At 29.4% G+C, this 23,748-nt stretch overlaps 2 protein-coding genes across 2 annotated transcripts in view; one reads left to right on the top strand and one right to left on the bottom strand.

Annotated features, from left to right (window-relative positions):
* Nucleotides 1-23,748, top strand: part of LOC142331572 (calcium uptake protein 1 homolog, mitochondrial-like) — a 622,753-nt gene that overhangs the window by 226,880 nt on the left and 372,125 nt on the right. The window contains exons 2-3 of the mRNA XM_075377570.1: nucleotides 420-485; nucleotides 5,893-5,988. The gene's annotated coding sequence lies outside the window, so the exon portion shown is untranslated. The remainder of the gene's footprint in view (nucleotides 1-419; nucleotides 486-5,892; nucleotides 5,989-23,748) is intronic.
* Nucleotides 1-23,748, bottom strand: part of LOC142331571 (uncharacterized) — a 393,077-nt gene that overhangs the window by 340,728 nt on the left and 28,601 nt on the right. The gene's annotated exons all lie outside the window — the stretch shown is intronic.

The raw sequence follows: 23,748 nt of genomic DNA, 5'->3' as shown, positions 1-23,748 counted from the left end.
ATCTTTTTGAAATAGACTGACAGTCGATTAAATTTTTAGTTACCTTATATAGTATTAAAAATTGCAATAATTCGCGTCTAAATTTAATAAGCGTGATATTTAACATTGTAAGTAACTGAGATGTAGAAAAATTATTGGGAAAAAATTCATTATTGACCTTAAAAAAATAATAACTTAAAAAAATTGTTTTGGATTAACTTTAATTGGTGCAATCGATAATTTTTGACTGTCCATATCTGTACAGAGTACTAAAGGCGACTTCTCAGGTAGCATATTTAAAAAAAAAAAACATTAGATATAAAAATGAGATTTTATACATTAACTGAAAATTGTTTCAGGAATAAAATAATTTCCTTCATTTATACTTCCTTGTATGAAGTAAAGCTAATATTATAATCACGAAAAATTTCTGTTTTAAGATTTCGATGGAAATTTCCATTTTGATCATCTCTGAATCCATTTTGATTATTTTCGGCGTGACGTCTGTACGTATGTATATATCTCGCATAATTAAAAAACGATTAACTTTAGAATGTTGAAATTTTGGGTTTAGGACTATTGTAACTAACATCTAGTTGTGCACCTCTCCTTTTGATTACAATCGACTTGACCTCCGAAAGAGCCCAAAATTCAAAAACATTGGATTTTGATTTTTCTCTTACCTGCCAAGTAAAATTTTAATTGATGAATATTTGGGTCTTACAATGGAAAGGCTTATCGGATCAAATCCGACTTCATCATCGTTTTTAATTTTTTTTTTTTTATATATATTGGTTTATAAATAATTTTTTTACATTAAATAATATTTCAATAATAATAATTTTAAAAAAATCAGAAGTTATAGTGAAATAAAATTTTATGTACTTTTCATTTAAAAAATAATATGTATATGCAATTTAATAGGCGTACACGGAAGTTATGTGATGTTCACATCACATTTTGTTTTACCCTCAATTCGTATTTTATTTATTAATGTTGAAATGTATCGACAAAGATGTAGCAGATCGATTAGTTTTGATTGTTTGTGTAAAACAGCTTTTTCAGATAAAATTTATTTTATTTTAATTACGTAAAAAAACAAATTAAATATTTTTATTTGAAAAAATATAAAGAGAATATGTATTAGTAAGAGTTCTTGATGAATTAAAAAAGGATAAAAATGTTATTTTATTGTGTTGGTATTTTTATATTATTCTCTCTTTAAATCATTCCTTAAATGGTAAGTTAGCCATAACACCTTACACTCTAAATGAAATCAAGTCATGCTGATAGTTCATGTTTGTGCGTTCATTATTTATTTATTTTAATACTTCATTAAAATCAAGGTCAAGTTTGACCATTTTATATAATAGTTAAATAATACATTAAGTTGAACAATTTAGATCGTTATAACCAAAATTATCTTGGTAAATGGTATTTTTTTTATATATATTTTTTTTATTAATCAAACACGTGTTAAATGAGAAAAACAAATAATCGAAAAAACTACTTTGTTTTGATCAATGCTAAAAAAACCTGCTATGATGGAATTCCCTTTACGTATTCCTTCTTTCAAATTAAGTAAAAAAACAAATAACAAACACTATTTTGCATTACAGGCTTGATTACTATGTTTTTATTTTTATTTTTTTGATTATCTGATTGTGTTTTTTCATAAAAAACACGTTGCGTATTTTATATATATTTGATTAATTTTACCAAAGTTACACGAACTTAATCCATTTACCGGAAGAACACAAAGATACCTTTTCCCCAACCCCAATATTATTTTAGTTTGATCTATCAAAGAAAAGAAAACTGTAAAATGAATTTCACGGTCTAGATTTATCGATTAGTGTGGTTTCTTTAATTTAAAAAATATTCTATCGAATATAGTTGTATAAGGTCAAGTTATGTGTACATTATAATTAATTATTAATAATTATATTTTTCTAATCTTTTTATCTATTAGAATAGTTTAACGTGTGGTATAATCAATGATGGTTGCATATAACCTTGATAAATACAACTTTTTTTTACCGACATTCGTATTAAATTAAAAATACATTAAATAAAATTATATGATTTATTTAAAATTAAAAATAAAGAATTGTGCAATTTTTTTAAATATTAGTTTCGTGTTTCAGTAAAAAAATAAAAATAAATAAATTCAATTGTGGTGTGAAAAAAAATTAAATAACTTGTAAGATAAAATTTATATGTCACACATGTTTAAAAAAATCGAAATTGAAGGATAAAATGTAACTTTGTGGAAAATACATAACAGATAACGTAGGTACTGAACTCAAGGTCATAGAAGGGATTGTTAACGTTAGATTGATATACGTTGACCTGGTGATTGCGGTACGGGGAGTATATTAACAACCAATATAGACGATATATCAATTTAAAATAGCCTTTGAATTAATCAGTCTTATAAAAACGACATTGCACATTTTTGTCTAATAAAATTTTACTTAAATCTAATTGCTGAATAGGTATTTGAAAATTTAATTTAAAAAATCCGCTTTTATAAAAAAAAGCAACCAAAATGATGTTTTTATCTACGATTACTAATTCAACCTTAAAAAGCAGTGAAATTTATTATGAACATTCCTGACACTTTACGAAGGATATTAATTTTAATTTACATATTTAAAGAAATATAGGCGAATTTTTCGTAGTATTGATATATGAGTTGGTATCAGAAAGTCGAATTGTAGGAAAATTTCGGTTCGTAAAAATTTTTATACAAATGCTACGGATTTAATGTACAATAAAGGTTGAATTTATTTACTCAAAACGTTTTTATTCAATCTAGTGGTCTATTCATATAATCGAGGTTATAAACGTCATGTTTGAGAAATGAGTATCACCTGAATAAGGAAATATCGAACTAGACACGTATATCCTAGAAATGTAGTAAAGTTTCTTAAGGAATTGTTCGTAATAATATGATTGATACCGATCAATTTATAACGAGTTGTCCAGCTTAATTTAGCACAAAATCAATTTTATTGCCTTATAATTTTTACCTCCGACATCTTTGGTGGTGAGTTTCTTTAACTATTGTAGCCAATGCCCGTTTAGATGTTATAACGCATAAAATATTATTCATCAAATCTTTCTAAATACATCACGTAACTTAAAATGCCTTTTTTGGGGGCAATTTACGATTCTCATTTAACAAAATTCAAAACCCTCCGAGATCCATTTCTTTTCAAGATTCATATTTCGGACTCGTAACAGAAACATCTCCAAACTCAGGTCTTTAATGGTTTTCTTTTTTGCATCTAAATCGAGGTTCTTTAAAGCGAGTAGTTGTCTTTTATTGTAAAATATTACCTTGACTTCCCTAATTTATTATCTCAGATCTTTCTTTAATTATCAGTGAGCTGCCCAGATCGATACTTTCTTAAAGATATTGTCATCTAGTTTAATATTAATCATTTCAGAGGACCTTAGAGCAGACATTTTTTTCCATACTCGTAACGCTTGGAAAGATAAAAAATGAACTTTTTTAACTAAATCCAAAATGTTCATACATTTGTAAAAATCCATAATTATATTTGATGTTTAATGAAGTGTGTCTACAAGTTCCCAGAAGTAATTATTTTGTGGTAGTTTAGTTCTTTACTGACATCATAACTGCTGCTAATGAGACCACTCATTAGTAGAATGGATTTTTTCTGAACTCACTGTTGGATTTTTTCTATGGTTTTATCGCATTTTTCAGTCTTTGGCCGAATAGAACGAATTGCATCAGTGTCATAAAAATTTCCAGATTGAAAACACTTGAATCAGCTATGTGTCTCACAGATTAGTACTGCCCCATGTTCACAAATATCATAGATCTTTTTAGTAGTCTGAATCACATTATTTTCTTCTTTTTTTTATTATAATTACAAAATGTTTTGAATTTCTTTTCTATTTTCACTTAATATTTAAGACTCGGTGACTTTTTAATAAACAAACTAATACACTATACATTTACGTCTGTGTATTTCTAGAAATACACAATTACATGTCTTTTTTTCAAAAACATACAAATATTGTCATATTTGATTAATAATACCAGAGTTACGCGGATCTAAATCCATCTACCAGGAGAATACGAAGATACCTTTCCCCAAATTCCAGCTACTACGTTATTCAGATAATTTACTTTTTAATTTCCTTTTTCATCCACATCTCCTTCAAGACGTTTTCTTATATTCTTTCTTCTATCCAGATATATATTTTTTTTATTATTTTTCCAGGAAACTCGTGATGTTTTGCAATTTGTTTCAAAGTAATAAACTTTCTTTCATGTTTTCTTGTTTTATTTTCAGCTCTTCCGTGTCTCTTTCAGTTTCATTGATCCAGTTGATTTTTAAAATGAGTAAGTAGAATGTTTACCAACCTGTTACACTTCATTCTTTGCAGGTGACTGTAGAAGGCAATGCGATTTTTCTTTTTTATTATATCCGATATCTTCTTTATGTTCATCTATATGTTAAAGTTTTTGATGGGTCTTAAGGTCCTTTCTGATTATTCTTCGTTCTTTTGTTTGTAGTATCGGAAACAGATCGTGTATTTAGATTGACTGGTCTTATTAAAAAATTAATTCTTTCCGTTTTCAAAGCAGATAAATAGTTAAAATAGTCCTGCATAAAGAATATTGGGTATATTCATACGTAATTTATATTTACATATACTATTTTAAAATAACGTTTACATTTTTTTACTTCCTTGTACGAAGTATTGTGATCGTGATACATTTCAGTTTTCATATGTCAACGGAAGTATCCATTTTGATTGGTTTCGGTGTGACGCCTGTATGTACATACCCTATGTATCTCGCGTAACTAAAATACAATTAGCCGTAGGATGTTGAGATATTGGATGTAGGACTGTTGCAACATCTAGTTGTGCACCTCCCCTTTTGACCAATCGACTGGACCAAAAAGACTGGACTGACCAAAAGTGTTCTAAAAAGTCTATAATCGAAAACATTTGGATTTTGGACTTTTTCTTTACCGCAGTAATAAGCCCTCATTGAGACCTTTGCAACTATATATCATAAGTGGTACTTATTATCATTGGTTATACACCTATAACCAAATAAAATTATAATTAATGAAATAATTGGATCTTACGAGTGGAAGGCACATCGGTTCAAATCCGACTTCATCTCCTTTTCTTTTTTGTAACTTATTTTTAAATTTAAATAGTAGATTTATTAATAATAATTATTAATCTCTGATTATAAAAAAAATTACAATAAATAATAGTTCAATAATAACAATAAAAAAAAAATACAATATATCAGGCGTTATTAATGAAATAAAATTTTATGTACTTTGCATTTTATAAAAATGTGTAATTTAATAGGCGTACAAGGAAGTCGTGTGGTGTCCACATCATTTTTTTTTTACCACCTTATCTACATTTATTTGCTGTAAAAATCTTACAAATTTCATATTTAAAATCATGTTTGATTATTTTTACTTAATGATACATAACCACACATCATTTTCCTATTGTTTGTTTATTTTTATGTCGTAATTCAAGAAAAAGAAAACCGAATTCAATAACAAAAAAAAAAAAGGTATACAATTGTTTTTTGTAATTATTGTTTTAAAAAAAGCGTTAATTAAATCAGATAATCAAAAATAAACTTATAAATGTATTGCCAACTTAAAAAAAAAATCGAAATATGCCGAATTGGAAGAGTAATTTTTCTCTTTTAAATTTTAATTTAAAAGTAAGAAAGTTTCTTTTGTAAAATATCGTTTATTTATTACGTTATAAATGAGTATATAAAAGGAAATACTAGTTTTATTTTTCTTTAAGGTTGCTTTTTATGTACACTATGCTCTATAATCTGATAATTGTTATTAGTAGCAAATTACACTTATTTTTTTTTTGTAGGTCACGAAAAAAAAATGATTGTTCTATTGAGTAATATGCTGTTTTACCCTTGAAATTTATGGCGTACTCGCATGCATTCATGTAACACTTGCGTAGGTATGTATAATCAGTAATAGATTTACGTACTTCATTAAAATCAGCCATTGTTTAATAGCATTTTAATAGCTTTTTTAGTTTCTAATTTGTTTCAACTGATTTAAAGTAAAACGATTTGAAAAATTTTATAGCATATATTTAACGATATATTCTACATTATTTTAGATTATATTATAACTTATATATAACTTGTTATATTATATGTAGGTTATATAATAATAAATATTCTGTTTAATAAATAGATGAAGTCACAGAAATTCCAGATTATTTACGTTTCAGAAAAATTATTTATTTTAAACATAGAATTTCATTCATTTAGGCGATTTAAACAACGAAATAAAAAATATTACTTTTAAATATTAGTAAATTAAATAATATGTATTTACTTGCGATGTTTCTTTTTCATTCTATTATTCTGTTCTCACTTGTAGAAACATAATAAAAGAGTTACATGGATTTTTTTAAATATGAAAAGAAATCCTAATCTGTAGGGAAGAACAATTTAAAACATTTAGATGGAAAATGTACGGTTGTGATAAATTACTTTAAAGCGTAATGATAAACCAGACTTTTGAAGCAAAAAATTTAACGCTACGAAAACCCTAGCAAAAGATAATTTTTCATAGGTAGATTCAAAAGTTGCGACACTATCTCTTAAAATGGATGTGAATGAATCTTTAAATCTTATTATTTCCCATATAAAATGACTCACGTGTCGAGGACATGAGCTGATATATGTCAGGAAACCTAAAATAACATGTCTAAGGATGACAAACCTGTTATGAATATTTCGAAAACTGTTCATTTGAATTTTTGAAGAAATGTTTTTTTTTCTATGTTCGATGAATCGAAGATGTAAGGTTTTGACAAGATTTTCAATTTTATTTTTTAATTTTATTTATTTAAGCTGACCGGAAATAGGTATTGGCGCGCCCAATTAAAACGTAAAAATCAAATAATTCATACATTTATACACGAATTTGTTATTTTCAATAAATATACGTTTTATTTTAATAATAATGATCTACGAGTATATGAGTAAAACTAAGTTACCTGACTAATCGAGTGACACTACTCACAGCATCTCAACCCGCTTAACCGATGGAAGTGAACTTTGAAGGGAACATTGCTTTTATAATGTAGTTACTTACTAAGGAAATATTTAGGAAAAATCCGTTTATAAGGGAATGCAAATTTTTTAACGAAATTCCATATCTCGGGAACTGAATGTGTTACAGTCGTTAAAATTAGTATTTACTCTTCCTTAAAAACGAAAAGGCACATTTTTAAAAAACTTAATTTGTGGTGACAAGAGGGCAGACCAAAATGTGGTCAAGCGGGAGTTTTATCTATATTCTGGAACTACATTTTACATCATTTGAATATCTTTAAGCGTTCAAAAGATTTCGTTTTCCCCGAAAGTTGCGTTTCGTAATATCAACAAGTCCCAGGGGCAAACTCTTATAGGAGCCGGTATTGACTTACAGGATAATTGCTTTTTCATGGACACTTGTATGTGGTCAGTTTTAGAAAAAGCTCACCTAAATTTCTGGTCATTTTCACCTGAAAGGAAGACCACTAAAATAGTTTACAAAGCAGTGTTTCAATAGATTTTTTTATGTATTTTCTATTCGCCTAATAGAACACATCGTCCGCGAACGCTAAATTTCGCCGATCAACAAAGTCTGCACGTATGAACATTCCCAAGATATCCCTATGCGTAGAAACAATTTCATAAGATCAAAATCTTCGTCAGAGTAAATAGATCAATTTGTCAGTATACCCATTAAAACAACAACATTTTAATTAATATTTACTTTTTTAAACTTATTTTTAGATACAAATACAAAATCTACCACGAGTGAACCTGTGGGAAAATTAATTAAAAAATAATATTACAAAAAATAATTTTTCAAGCGTAATTATCAGTTCTGATTTCTTTTAAATTTGAGCTCGAAAATTGACTATAACGGCTTTGTTGGACTTTGGTTTCAATTAGAAATTTTTTAAAACAGCACTATTAATGAATATTACACAAAATTAATTGACTCGGTTTAGGATTATTTATTGAAATTGGTTTTTAAAAAATATAACTTCGTCCATTACATAAAAAAAGTCTAGGATTTTTCTGTTATCTGTAGATAAGGAGGAGTTTGAAAAGCTATTGAAAATATATTTTAAAAACACTTTTTCTTTTTTTTGGAATAAATTACAAAATAAATTTGTTCAAATAAAGCTTAATCTATTTCTACCATATTTTGACCGACAGTTACTTATAACATTATGTTTTTGACAGTTATAAGGTTATAATGTATATTAAAAAAATATTTATGAAAGAAAAGTGCCTACGGATAGAAATCATCTTGACAAATTAATAAATATAATTCTTTTTAAGTAATATACACTATAATTTATTCTGACATCATTTTTTTTTATTAAAGAATTACTTTACCGACTCGCATTTTAAATGTGCAAGTAATCGTTCCTATGGCACATTATTCTACACATTTTGATAATACGTGATTTACTTCCCAAGTTTTTCTTTTATTATTATTTTTGTTAACAAATGGTAATAAACATATGTCTGTCTACGTACTACGTTTACAACTTGTTATAATATACGTACAATGGTGTACCCTATATTTTATTCTAACTATAATTCGTATTATAAAAAAACAAAGATTACCTTGCGTTAAAATTTTAACGATCTTTCAAATTATAAAACGTTTATTTTTTTAAAATACATAGTCAAATCTAATCTGTCTTGTTAAATAAAAACTTGCATTTATTGCGCTTGAGGGAATAAAGGCATTAACTTTATACAGATTACGTACGTTATACGTTACTACGTTTATAAACCGTATACGTAGTTATTCATTGGTTACATTTGTATTGTGTAGTATATCCTATGATCATTCCCACCGTTATGTGTTACACTTACTATTATAGTAAATATTATTATTACACATTATTTTTTATTATAGAGTTATACAAGTATCATATGACTTTTAAACATATATGTTTTTACGTAATAAAAAGGCATTATATAATTATTATTAATATAATTACCACATAATTATCCATCGGTTAAAAAGAAATTGTTATTACTATCAATTAAAAATTCATATTTTATATGATAATGTCATTAATAAAAACAAGAATTGTAATAACTATCACTGAGAAATCAGTACTTTTAATCACTGACACCACCTTCGTAAATGTGAGGCAGTTGAAAAATCAACTTGAACAAATCTATCCCACATAATATAAGAGATTATTCTAGAATTGATTTTTTCTTTTGACTATTTACTTGATATATTTACCTCATCGTATTTTGTATTCAAATTTGTATAATGTTACACTTTTTATATTTTTCATCAATGTATTTTTGTATTTTTCAAAGTTTTTGAAGTCCTCTTATTCAGAAGTACAGTTATTAAAGAAAATTTAGCAATTGTTTTTTATTTTATATACTGTAAATTTTATATATGTAATACAAATGTAAGAAAATAATTTTTAAAACCCCGATAAAAAATTTTATTTTTTTAACCGCATTTAGATCAAGGGTAATCAGTCTTTTTAATTTCATACTTCTAGGACAACGAGAAATGTCCTTTTTCACGAAGATGTTGAGGCCAAGAATTTGCAATTATATATAATTTTCTATTAAAACTTGATTCTTTAAATATGTTTGTATACATGTTTGTATCGGTTATTATATACGTTGTGTAAATTAGTTATAATATAATGATGGTAATTATTTTAATAAGTTAACGTATAGTAATTACATAAGTTAGAAATGAAATGGAGAATGTGTTTTAAAAGATACAGTGATGGAGAAACGAAAATAGAGTCTTATTTCATTGCCCACACCAGTAATTTAGATTAAAGACACTGGTCAATGTGAATATATAACGGTATCGATTATTGAATTATTCGGGTTTTTTTTGGGGGAATAATAATTTTAAATTTCTTTCGTAGTTAATAATTTTTTATTCCTTCGCAAAAAGAGCGTAATATTCATCTACCTATTAATTTTGAATGTACTTTCATAAGTAAAAATAATGTATCTAAAAAGGCTTAATAGATTTTAATGAATAAAGTATCAAATGATTCGGCTCATTCAAACGGCCGTCTTATTATCATATTATAATGATTCCAGAATGCATTCAAACGGAAATCACAGAATGATAAATCTTTGTTGTTATTTTTCACAGTTTAAAAAAAATTATAAATATCAAATAAATAGAAAAATATCTTTCTACAACTCTTAGCATAGCGCCTCTTAACCAGAAAACATGACAAAAGTTGGTCATGTTTACCCATTCCGCGCATTCCCATTTTATAATCAATTGCACATAGAGATTTAACAACTTAAGGGATTTCAGTTTGATTTTTCTTTTTCTTCTTCTGACTGTTCCAGCAGCAACTACATCAGATTTAAAGTGTAGTTGAAAGAACTAAAACATAATTTTTATTACGCCTCTTTAAACAAAAATGACTTCTAACCCACCGGATTGGTCTAGTGGTAAACTCGTCATCGCAATTCAGCTGATTCCAAAATTGAGAGTTCTTAGGTTCAAATCCTAGTAAATACCTTTATACGGATTTGAATACTACATTGTGGATACCGGTCTTCTTTGGTGGTAGGATTTCAATTATCCAGGAGTAGTAGACCTGTGTTTGTTCAAGACTACAAATTTACCGGTACAGTTACATTACACTGATAAGTCACTAATGACAATAATTGTTGATGCGACTATAAATAAAAGTTTTTTTTTTTTTAAATTAAAGCTTGTACTTTGGTTATATATACCAGTTGTGTAAATAGATTTTGTAAATCTTTATTAAGTACGAGCTAAAAAAATAAAAAAAAACATTGGTATAGCTTTTATTTGGATGGATTATGAAAACATTTTGTCACGTTATGCAATTTTTATTATTATATATTTAAAGGTAACAAATTTATTTATTTATTTATTTTTAATTCATTGATTTAGAATTTAATTCCATTTCTTAACAAATTTTTATTATGCTTTTAATCCTGTTGGTTTATCCGTTTCTATATGTCAATGTTCAGAAAACATTAATTCAATTTCGAAATTTGTATCCATGCTTTTCTTACAATGTAAGGTTATACTAAAGAAAGGTTTTTTAAATTGTGAATGCAAACGGTCAAAATTGGGTAACATTACATTTTACACATTTTTGATTATCTCGACAGAAAATGATGATAAAACTTGGTTTTTCATTTTGGAATCTTCATGTAAATATCTAAAAATAAATTTTTTTTTTCTCGAAATTCGAATAAAAGGACAGAATTTTAAGATTGATTTCAAATTTTTCCATTTCTGCCAATAATAAACGATATATTCACTCGATGTTGGCTTGTACATACGCTTCAGGTATATATCTAAAAACTATTTTCATGGTTTTTTAGAATTTTGATTTATAAAGGTTACGAAGTTGTATGGAGCGGCAGATCAACCAAATACAGTCCCTGAAAAAGAAAGAAAAAATACCAGCCAATGTCACTGTTTTTGAGCGTGTGGCGCGACAGGCTGAACCTGCCTTAGGCACTAAAAGACATAAAATAAAAGATTAAATTTAAAAAAGATGAGAATCTAAGTACAGTTACCTACCAAGTGGTGCTTGTCGGGTAACACTTAGAATCAAACGAAATACATTTTTACTCGTACGAAGGTCGGATAACCAGCTATAACCATTATTTAAAAGATGGAGGCCGACTATTTTGAAACCCTCATTCTTCAGATCACTCAAAGTTTCTGGTCCTGTACTGACTAAACTGTTGCTCTGAAGTGATTACGATACGATATAGTTTTTATAAATTGAACTGGCTATAATTTTTATTCATTATTATTATTATTATTATTATTATTATCATCACAAACATGAGTTTAATGAACAGAGTGAGGTCTAGGAGGTAGAGCCCCCTGTTGGACGTGAAGTGCTAGCGAAGCGATCCCTGGCTAGCTGTCAGGGATCGTTAAAAGTACTGAAAATGTTGATTTAAATTTAATGAGTTCTGAAATAATAAAACGTACGTTATTTTATTAACAGATGGAAAAAGCTTCGACTTTGTTTTGGAATCGTATAATCTCCATATTACTAGTACTAGCCGTTCCCCGCAATTCCACACCGTACGTCCAGATTGGGCGCAGGATAGTCTTATAAATTAAGATCTTGTTGGATAACGTGAGGCCTGAGTTCCTCCATAGCAACCAATGAAGTTGGTTGTACCTTGTGTTCAGCTGTTTCCGTGTCACGTGAGGATGAAGCTGTTTCCGTGTCACGTGAGGTCTTCATCCTCACGTGACACTTCCAGGTCAGACGCCAATCCAGGTGATATACCCAAGGTGAAAAAAAGGCAAGCAAATCCGGGATTTTCGTCAGGCCCCTAGGCTAGTATGTCGGCTGGATTTCCGCTATCACGTCCAGGCACAGATTGTGGACACACCTCCTCAGCATTCTATCCCTCCTGATTGTTAACCAGTAAACCCACAATGGGTCTTTCGCGTTCGAGTCTCCCCCGGCAATAAATCTAAAACCCAGAGTCTCAAAGTGATTGGAAAACAACTCGTCAGATACTGTATGGCGCGGGGTTAAGTACGTCGCAGACAGCCTAATAGGCCCCAACCAGTCTGAAATTTCAACCGTAGTTGCCTGAATCTGATCAGTGCAGAAGCCCGGAAGTTGGTGATGCCACAGAGAATTCCTAACCAGAATCGCGGTTCTTCCATGGGCCCTTCCATCTGGGTGATTTGTCACAGAAAAATGATTAATTCAGTATGAAGATATCAAACATAAATAACTGACAAATAGAAAAAAATTGCCTTGAATGAACTTATCCTGAATAATTTTCCCATATATATTATCAGATCGGCATAACGTCATGGAATCATGTAATCGGTTCTTAAAATATGACTTTTTGTCCAGAAATGACAAAAAAGTGGATTTTTTCGGGAAATTCTTTATTGAGATTTGAATTTGATCAAAAACCGATGGAAAGTACCTTAGCTACCTAAGAGACACTAAATTACATAAAAAACTTACTTACCATTGTAGGAAAACTTTGAATTACGGGTCCGACAAGATCCGTTGCTCCTTACAAGGATTAAATCTAAAATTAAACGGTACCAATGCTGCATATACTGAAATCAACGTGTCAAATTTCATCTCAATTAATCGCTCAGTCTGGAGATATTTAAATATACTTACGTAATCCAGAATTTTTTAATGGTAAAATTTTTTTTTTTTTGTTTGAGGGTGAATTATATAACTGCATTAAGAGATCTACAGAAACTAGGTGATGTAAAATTTGAGGCTGACATATTGAATTTTTATACTTTTTTACATAGTTAATTTATACCTAAAATTACACATATTATTATTAATTTTCCAAAATACAATTATTATTACTTAAATCGATTTATCTCGACAAAATGTAAACACAAACACACGAATGACCGCGCTATCACGTCTAAGTCGTGAGCTACACTGAATGGAAATGAGCGAGAGCGCCAGTTTTGACCGATTTGCACTGTACCCCCTCCCAGACAACCAATTCACCAGTGACGCAAACTCAAATTCGTATCGACGAGCTGATCATGGAAGTTATAAAATTACCACGCATATACTTCTCTGAGAATAATAGTTAACTATTAGTATATAATAAAGTAAAGTAAAGGTGTACATCGCAGGACGATATACACCTTTTAGTTACGCTACAAATTTCTGTTCTGGTACCCGTATGTTTCGGTGTGATTTTAAAGAGATTTCACGTCAAAATATGAATATTACATTATAATGCATTTCAGTAAAATTGAAGTGTAATTCAGTTTCTACCGCATGAAATACCGTTTAAACAAGACTGGTCTGAATATTTATTGTACTTCACTTAACAATAAACATCACATTTAGCGTAAGTGGTGGTAATAAAAAATAATAAATAAAGTGTACCTGTACGATAAAGACCATGATGATTTAAACACAATAAATAATTGATGTTTTTTTTTACTTTTAATTTTTATTCTAGGGATTTCTTCTGTTTTAACATATTAGTCTCTCCGTGTACAATGAATATTTGGGAGGTATCGTGAATAGTTTATCAAAGTTATTTACGTTTAAGTATTAAATCTTATATTTAAAATTTAAAATTGTGTGTCTGTGTATTTTTTAAATAGTTTAATTTATGTGTTATTTATCTATTGTTTTCAAATATATAGTTTACATTTAATAGATTGGATACGGTACATATTCTGCGCCTATAAAATTATCATACAATAGAATATTGTATTCAAAGATAGCTTTTATTGACAAATAGGTAATTAAATAATTATTTTAAGAAATTTATTTTTGTCCTCTAAACATAATTATTTTTAGCTGAAGGATGAGTTGTTCGTTTACCACTCCATTAGATATTTTCCGGTATTATTATAAGTAAAATTGAAGTATTGTTTTTATATAGAACAAAATAACTCTCCTCTTCCCACTCGTTACTTTCCAAGTCGTTACAGTATATGTAAATAAATAAATAATCGATTTATTCTGATCAGTAGGTAATATATTGAATAGATTAAGTCAGAACGGGTAGATATGATACTCTACGGATTAAAAAGAGAATTGCCTCAGCAATTACTTAGATAAATCAAACCGTGATAAACGCTTGATCATAGCAACATTATAGAATACACATTTCATTTGATGAAAATTATATTAAATAATTTATGAAATAATATTAATGTTTTGATACGATGCATAAAAAATATCTACCAAATAATTCACAATTAAGAAGCCGTTAATGAAAATTTATATTAAACGCATAATCGTACGGACGTTGAATGCGATGTATAAATTGTAAGCTTTGAAAAAAATTCTGTAAAAGATAATAATTAATTGTATCTTAAATAAAGTAAACAGAAGATTTTACTGAATGGTTTGTTAATTTATTATTAGCAAGAGAAGTATAAAATAAGGTCGATTTATAGCGCATATTAAGGCTATTAAATATGTCGACTTATTCTTAGAGTACATATTTTTGAATGTACAACCTTTGCTAAAAAGTATGGTTAGTTATTTTTTAAAAATAAAATGTTCATCTTTACCGGACTAGACGACTGAACTGTCATAGTATAATTCGATACATTAGTTTTGTTTGCGAGAAAGGGCTTCCCGCTAATTTATTTAAAAAACCGTATTTATTTAGAATAAACTATTTTATTTAATAAAGTTCGACTTTATTAAATACAAGTACAATATAAAATACAGGTACAGAATATGGAATAAACCGCTCATACCCAAGTTAGACCGATTACAATAACTTTCCCTTTTAGAACTATAGTTTTGCTATAGCGCTATCTAGACGAGAAATTAAAAATATACTCGGGAAAAAGATAACTGCCAGTAAAGCCTGATATAGTGCAGATGGTTGGAATACCTCTTCCATTGTGGGCCTCTCTGTCTTCGTGGCCAGCTTTCCTTTATAGAACCACACTGGAAAGATTCCCTGTCATTTTCAAAATTTTATTCAGATACCCAGTTGCAATCCATGGATCTAATAAGCTATAGATACAATCATTACAAGAACAAGGGACTCAGCTACATGTGGGGTTCGAATTAAGGAAGATGCACTGCATATCTGGAGATTTCCGAAATATCATTCAAAGAGTAACTACAAAAGAGTATTAAAAGAGTCATTCAAAGACTATTAAAAGAAATTATACAGAAAAAAGTTATGCAATAACTTTTTAAGGAGAATTTATTGTATTAGTGACGTCAAATTCATATAACAATATTGTTTTTTTATCAGACGGTTTATCAATTGTCTTTGTCTTGTTGTTCATCCTGCAATAACTGTGAATAGTTTTACCTTTAAATCTGCTATAATTTACCTCAAAAAAAAACGAAAATGATTCCTGTCATTTTGTTTAATCTCATTTCCAATATGCCAGCTATTGCCGTCGGTTACCATAAAACGTTCACGCGTGCGTGCTAGGGGAAAGCGACCGACACTCTGAAATACACAAGCAACTAACTAGTTGTGAAAATACCCAACTAATAATGTAATTATCCACCCAGTATATAATTTTTTTACGTTCAGCATGCGTAATGAACATTTTGATAATAAATCCGGTAAAATTTTTATTCTTATGATCAAATATTTTTTAACGTTTGCGTGCACTACCCGGCTATCTTATTAATTTAAAAATTTGTTATAATGGAATATTTTTTTCAGAAAAACACCGACCTCATTCTGGATTCCGAACAATTTTTTGGGGAAATTATTAAATTTTAATTACGTTACGAAAAACTTTTGAAATGAATCAATTTTTCTATAATGAAAATCTATATGAAGGATCATGTATTTTATTTTCCCAGCATTCAATTGCTCCATAAATTAGATTTTTATAATCTAGTTTCCTTAATTACCTCCACGATTTGACATCACTTTTTTTTAATCATTTTAATCCCGTAAAATATTATTATATTAAAAAAAAAGATAAAGATAAGTTTATTTATACATCTATGTACTCATACATATTAATAATACGTTTCATAATAATAATAATTAAAAACATAAAGCAGTAAATCTAATGTAAGAAATTCTCTAATAAATTGTAATTACATACTGCAATATCATTTTTTAAATAATCAATTGTAATTACGTCATTGTTCTGTTGTAGATAGTACTACAACGATACTCCAAAAGTACTTATTTTAAAAGGTAATAAACAAAAAAAAAAAATGTTTCTAGGTAAAAAGAAGTGATTTTGACCTTTAGATAACTTGACATTGTGCCTATCTAATGAAACAATGACGTCCGTTTTTCTCGTTCACGCCGTCTCATGTAATGTTAATGCAAATGGTCTACTGCATTAGTATGAAATGAAATGTTATATATGAAATAATTTGTTATTTAACAAAGAAACTATTTTTATTTATTTATATTTTCTTTAATAATAGAATAATAATAATAATAATAATAATAATAATAATAATACTTGTTATTAAAGTTTATCTTATTGGTGTCATTTTCAAGGTTAAATTTTTGTATTTCGGATAGTCATGAATTTGTCCTTGAAAATGTCACTTATCCGATTTAGTTTTAACATTTGTGCTGAGTAATTGTTGCTTTCTTGTAATGCAATTAAAATCTCGTAACGTAAAGCAGTTTTTTCTAAATGCTAAAATAATTACTTATTTTGTATAATATTGTCGTGTCTAGTATTTTTAATAATTAGATATACGTAAAAAATAATTTATTATATGTAGGTATGAAAATATCTACAAGTATTTCTTGTACTGCGCACGTGAATGAATACACACATCAGGATAGATACTTTTAGACTTCAAAAATAAAAATATTAGCCGATTTATAAGGATAAAATTAATTTTAGTTATATAAATAACTTTTTTTAAAAGAAATAATACATGCTTCCTACAAATTTACTGACCTAACGGTAATTTTATTTGTTGCTTTTTTTTGTTATTTGGTTTAATTTGGCGCCGACTTAATAAAAAAAATTAAGTGAATATTTTTACCAACTTTTAGAATAAAAGTACGCCAATGGTGGGAGTGGGTGTGAAATTGAATTTTCTATAAGTTTTGAGGACGAAAATAACATTCATATAAATTGTACTTTCCTTATACATTTATTCACAGACCTTCCTATAAATTATTGTGGCGAAAGATTTGAAAACCACTGGATCAATTTCATTGAAATTTAGATACGTTGTACGTAGTACTTTATTTGAAGTTGTGCATGTGAAAACTTGAAGAAGATTGGTCGATTAATTCTTGAGTTACGTTCAATTTAAGGTCGACAACATTTGAGCTACAAATTCCGCTTGTACGGTGGTCAGACTGGTGTACCCAGGCTTAACACACCAGGTACCGAGTCAACCGGGCTATGGAGTTCAGACTCGGCTAGACCGAGTTACTTTTTTAAACATTAAATATTATTTGTTTATTTAATTCTACGGCTCATCTGTGACGTCACAACATAGCAGTAGTTTAGAACATTTTATGGGGAGGAATCGATTTTGCAAAAACCTTTTTGCAAATACCGTTATTTTTTAATTGTTAACAAATCTGCCTGAGAAGAATATGACCTTAATTAGGCGAAATCTCGAGATACTGATGTGACCTTGTTCTACAACCTCACCCCCTTGACCTTTTAAGCTTAAAATTTAGTGGCATCATTGCCCCATATATAGAACTAATCTGATCATGTTTGATCAGAATCTGTCCAGTAGTTCTGGAGATATAAGGTGATTTAGAGGCCAACACCGAACACACACGAACATTAAAATCCGGAAAATTTACATCCGATTTTTCGGTGTTTGGGTTCCTTAGGTGTCAAAACGTCAAGATCCGGTGAATATCGAATATGCCCAAATTAGACCGATTACAATAGTTTCCCTTCTAGGACTACTGTTCTGGAATAGCTCTATCTAGACGAGAAAGTAAAAGTAGTGTATTACTTTCTGTCTTTCTATCTCATGGTGGGAGTGAATGTGAAAATTAATTTTTCTACTTATTAAGGTATGAGTACGAAAATACCATTCACTAAAATTGTGGTTTCCTTATATTTATATATATATATATATATATATGTAAATATATCCTAATCTACTAAACATCATTTGTATATGTGCGTGTGCGTCCCCCTTAGCTTAGCACCGGAATGTAACGATCACTAGCGGAAAATCCCGATTCGTTAAAAAAAATCGGGAAATCCCGATTTTCGTTGGGAAAATTTAGTACTTTTTAAGCGGATCCGAATTTTAGAACGAAAATCGCAAATATATAAAAAAACGGTCGGTCCTAGCGCTCTGAAAAATTGTTTCACTCCCTCTGGGCGGCATCTTATCCGCTCCCAATGGTACCCATCGGATGATAATATTTTCAAGTCCCCCGGGGCGCCGTTTGGAAACTGTGGAGAAGAGCGATGGGGGAACCGCCGTAATATCTTGGCAACCGCTCTTCCGATTTTCATGATTTAAACGGCGTATGTACCAGAAGGTCGAGCGCTAACTGTTTAACGTATCGGGTACACTCTTGATCGACCGGATCTTCGTTATCCAGAAATTAAATTGGTTAGCCCTATGTTTTGATTGCACTCACCCATCGTAAAACGTACCGATCCGATCTTTCGCTAAATATGCTGGAACCTGTCCGCTACCGCAACTGTGAAGTATAAACTTATGAAGAGTAAAAAGTAGAAAATAAAAAATATGTAAAAACAATTCTTAAAACACCACTCTTAAGTTAAACAGACTAACATGTAAAAAGTAATTATAGGACGCATCTCAGAATGGATTTGACAACAAATCTTGATGGTGATATGTAAGATTATGTGAAAATCATATTCTCAGATTAATAATTTGATGTTTTTGCTAAATTTTCTTACGCGTGATGAATGACTTAGTGAAGTGAAGAGTGAGGTGCAAACACGCATAAGAAAAAATTGGCAAAACATGAAATTTTTAATTTGAAGCTATAAATCACATAATTTTACATATCATCATCGAAGCTTGTTGTCAAATCCATTCTGAGATACCGTCCTAAAATTATTTTTTACCTTTTAGTGCGTTTAATTTAAGAGTGTATTTACATTTTTTTTTACATGTTTTTTACTTATTTATGTGATTGTTTTTCTTCATAAAATAATGAACTATTACCATAATATAGGCATCAGAGTGTACCGATCACTAGTGGAAAATCCCAATTCGTTAGTATCAGTTTCTAGAGTTAAATTTGTAATTTAACTTTCATTACATCAATTTTCATCATTCAAAAAAAATATTTTTACACAAGAGGTAATCAATTTTGGACACCTAATAACCCCATTCCACGACGCCGACCGCCAGGAGAACCCAGCTGTGCAGGCAGTCCTACAGCTAGTATATATATATATATAAATATATATATATATTGTTTATAAGTCTATCTATAAAATTTTGCGGCTCGACAATTTACAAAACTACTAGATGAATTTCATTAAAATTTAGATATGCTGAAGTAGTGCATGTGAAAATTTGAATAAGATTGGTTGAGTTGTTCTTGAGTTACATCCATTAGAGTCGAAAATATTTGAGCTCGGCTAGTTAGAAACACGGTTCGTTTTGATGCTGCAAGTTGGAACGTAGTAACATGGCAAATAACAAATTTCTTACTCAGAACCGCGCAAGATTTTTTTTTAATCATAAGTTTTTATACTAATTTTCTTGAAAAAATGGCAACCTCTGTTTCCTCACAACTGTTCACAAAACTCCATCTGAAATTCTCTTTTTTCTCTCATTTTTCCCTATTACTTACTCCGTCACCACTCCTCTTCCAATAAGAATCCAGCCGTAATTACGGATACCAAAAACGATCTTGTCCCTCCCATACCTTAATACCCTATCACTGCACATAAGTATCAGTGTACTTCATAAGTCCGAAGCTGCAAATTTAATTCTTTCACCGCGTTGATATTTACAAGTCAATTAATATTTAATAAGCTTAATAAGTGTAGTATTGTACAGTCTCACGTCGACCGTTCCTGAAATGTGTGGTTCATTGAAACTCAACCACAAAACCCAAACCCCCCCCCCCCTTCCCACGGTACCTAGTCTGCGTTACTAGAGAGGAAGGTTTTTTAGCGGGTAAGAGCCCAGCACTTGCCGTGAGAGCGGGCCTGCCGGCTGGCAGAACGTTTTCTTCCTCCTAGGGAAAACAAAAAAATATACCCACCAAAGAAACACCGGTATCCCCACGATCTAGTATTCAAATACGTATAAAAGTAACTGCCTTTACTAGGATTTGAACCTTAGAACTCTCGACTTCGAAATCAGCTGATTTGCGATGAGAGTTGGTTCCAGAGGCTAAATAGAATAAGAAAGAAATACTAGATACTGGATACCGGTGTACATTGGTGGTTGGGGTTCAATTAACTGTACGTCTCAGGAATGGTCAACCTGAGTCTGTACAAAAGTGCATTTTATTTACATGTCGTACATATCATCATCTCGTTGGGGGGACTTAGGGGGGGTTGCTTATTTTTTACTATTTGAACAGATTGCAACATACATTTGCGACTGACATTTTTTTGCGCAGAAACTTAGACACCTGACATTTACAACTGACATTTATAACTTAAATTTAAAAAACGAGGTTTAATTTTATTAAAACAAATATATAAGATTTGGGCGATAAACGTTTTTTATACAAATACTTAAAATATTAGTTTTAAAAACTGTTCCAATTTTTTTTTCTTGAAAAAGAAACGTCTGTTTAATGAATGATAATTATTTATACATTTATAACATAAGAAATTTTATTAGATACACTTAATCGCTTTCTGTGAATTTTAGTCTCAAAAAACTTGTTTAGATAGACACAAAAAAAAAAGATGTTTCCTGACCTATGTTTACATGATTATTTTTTTTATTAGTCTGTGAACACTACCGAAATATTGGTCAACTTTTTCTTTATGTAATACATTTTGTATAAGTTTTCACATTTTATAAAGGATTAAAACAAGTTTCTACGGTTACCCTATTTGGTTTAACCTTGATACCACTGTTATAGTTCAGTTTTTATAGTAAGGTATGAGAGATTATTATATGTTTATAACAACGTGTAGTTTTATTCTAGAATAAAAAAAAAACTAGAAAATATATTGTAGAGATCAGCTTGTATTATCTGAATTAATCCATCATTTTCTTTACTTTCTAAGTATGTTTTTCTTTTTATTTTATTTAACACTTCCATTTCTAATAAATTAATAAAATATTTCAATGTAAGAAAAATTCTTTTATACATTATATATACATTTTCTAACGCGACAAACATAAATTTATGTCTGTTGTTTTTAATTTAGTCATTAGTCATTCTTTTTAATTAATTTTGTAATAATTAATTTAAATAAAAACAGATATATAAGAATAAATTTTATTTGGATTTTTTTTAATTTAAAAAAAAATATTTATTATTTTTAATTAATTCTTTTCAAAATTGTAAATTATTCCCACAATCATTTTGAATTTAATTACTGATCTTTAATTTTATTATATAAAAACATGTGCTTGGTAATTCAAGAAGAATGTAACAAATTTTTACATGTTCTAAAGGTGAAAATAGAGAAGAACGGTCGTATAAGCGTAGTGTCGAAAACGCTTCCTTAGTACGTGTCGGCTGACGAAAGAAGTCGCCCTGATTTCTGCGCCTTCGGTAAAATAAAACGGATATGTAATTTTTGAGGTCTAATTTGAGAGGTAAATTTACTTGGTTTTTAACCTGAAAAACTGAAAAAAAAAAAATAGGACCCAGAACTGTATTTTTAATGGTTTTCGAAAAATCTGTGGTAAAAGCCAAAAAATTTCCGTCAATAAACAAATTATTTTATGTTTGGCGTAAAATGAATTAGTTAAATGGGTAATAAACAAACAAAGGTATTAAAAAAAAATTTGATTTAGGGTAAGATGTCGTGAACATAGTCTAAAGATACTAATACAAATCTAAGTTTATCAAAAACATATAAAAATTAAAATTCAGAAAATTTACCGAAGACGCATAAGGACGAAATCTTTCGCCAGCCGACAGTCGCTAACAACGCGTTTCCTCCGAACTTGGGTTTATATGAAATTTAATGTTTATTTTTACCATTACAATATATATATATATATATATATATATATATATATTTACGTATGTATATATCATATACATGTTCTATCTGCGAATATGTATGAACGTAATCAATACAAGCACCGGAAAGTTCGCTTACAACTCAACTGTTGGGCCAATCATAATTACATTTTCCCAATACATTAATAACAATTTTAAGGTAGTGATAATTGTACTTATTCCGATAACTCCCGTCATTAGTTCAAAAGTAAACCTTAAACAAAAAAGCAGTTCGCTCATATTTTACTGCGTTTTTTCATATAGTAGTAATATACAGAATGTCCCATATAAAACGCAACCCAACCTTATATTGGTAGGTATTGAAATAATAAAAAGGAATGTGTAAATGTAAATGTAATTTTTATTATTACCATCCATTACCTTACATTTAGAGTAAATGTTGGAAGTGGCCGCCATCTTCTTGAATACAAGCTTCAATTCTTTTTACAGCGTTTCTTGCAACTTTTTTCAAAGTTTGTGGCTGGATGTTTAATACAGCTTGTTCAATATTGACTTTCAATCGTTCAAGTGTTCGTGGTTTGTTGCTGTAGGCTTTTTCTTTGAGATAACCCTATAGAAATAAATCCGCCGCAGTCAAATCTGGTGACCTTGGTGGTCACAAGCCTCGACCGATAACTCGATTACCAAAGAATTCCTCAACGAAATCAGTAGTTGAACATGCGTAGCGCGATGTCGCACCGTCATATTGTAGCCAGCAGTGTCTGTTTTCCTCTTCGAAGAGTGCGATGAACTGAAATAAAATATCCTGATATCGTTCTGCATTAACGGTTTACTCGAAAAAAATATGACCGATTATTTTCTTCCGCGATATCGCGCACCACACGCCCAACTTCTGCGGGCGTAATTTTTTTTCGTGATAAACGTGGGGATTTTCAGCACGCCAAATTCTACTGTTTTGGCTGTTTACGTAGCCATCCAAATGAAACCGTGCTTCATCAGTAAAAAAAAACGAATCCATAACATTAATTCCCTCACGCAGAAATCGACGGAACCAATGACAATATTGTAGCCGTTTTTCTTTGTCGGGCTCATGAAGTTGATGAACC

This window comes from Lycorma delicatula, chromosome 10 (genome assembly GCF_047948215.1).
Source record: "Lycorma delicatula isolate Av1 chromosome 10, ASM4794821v1, whole genome shotgun sequence".
Lineage (NCBI taxonomy): Eukaryota > Metazoa > Arthropoda > Insecta > Hemiptera > Fulgoridae > Lycorma > Lycorma delicatula.
Note: the sequence above shows the minus strand (reverse complement) of the source record. Positions and strands in the feature narration are given on the sequence as shown.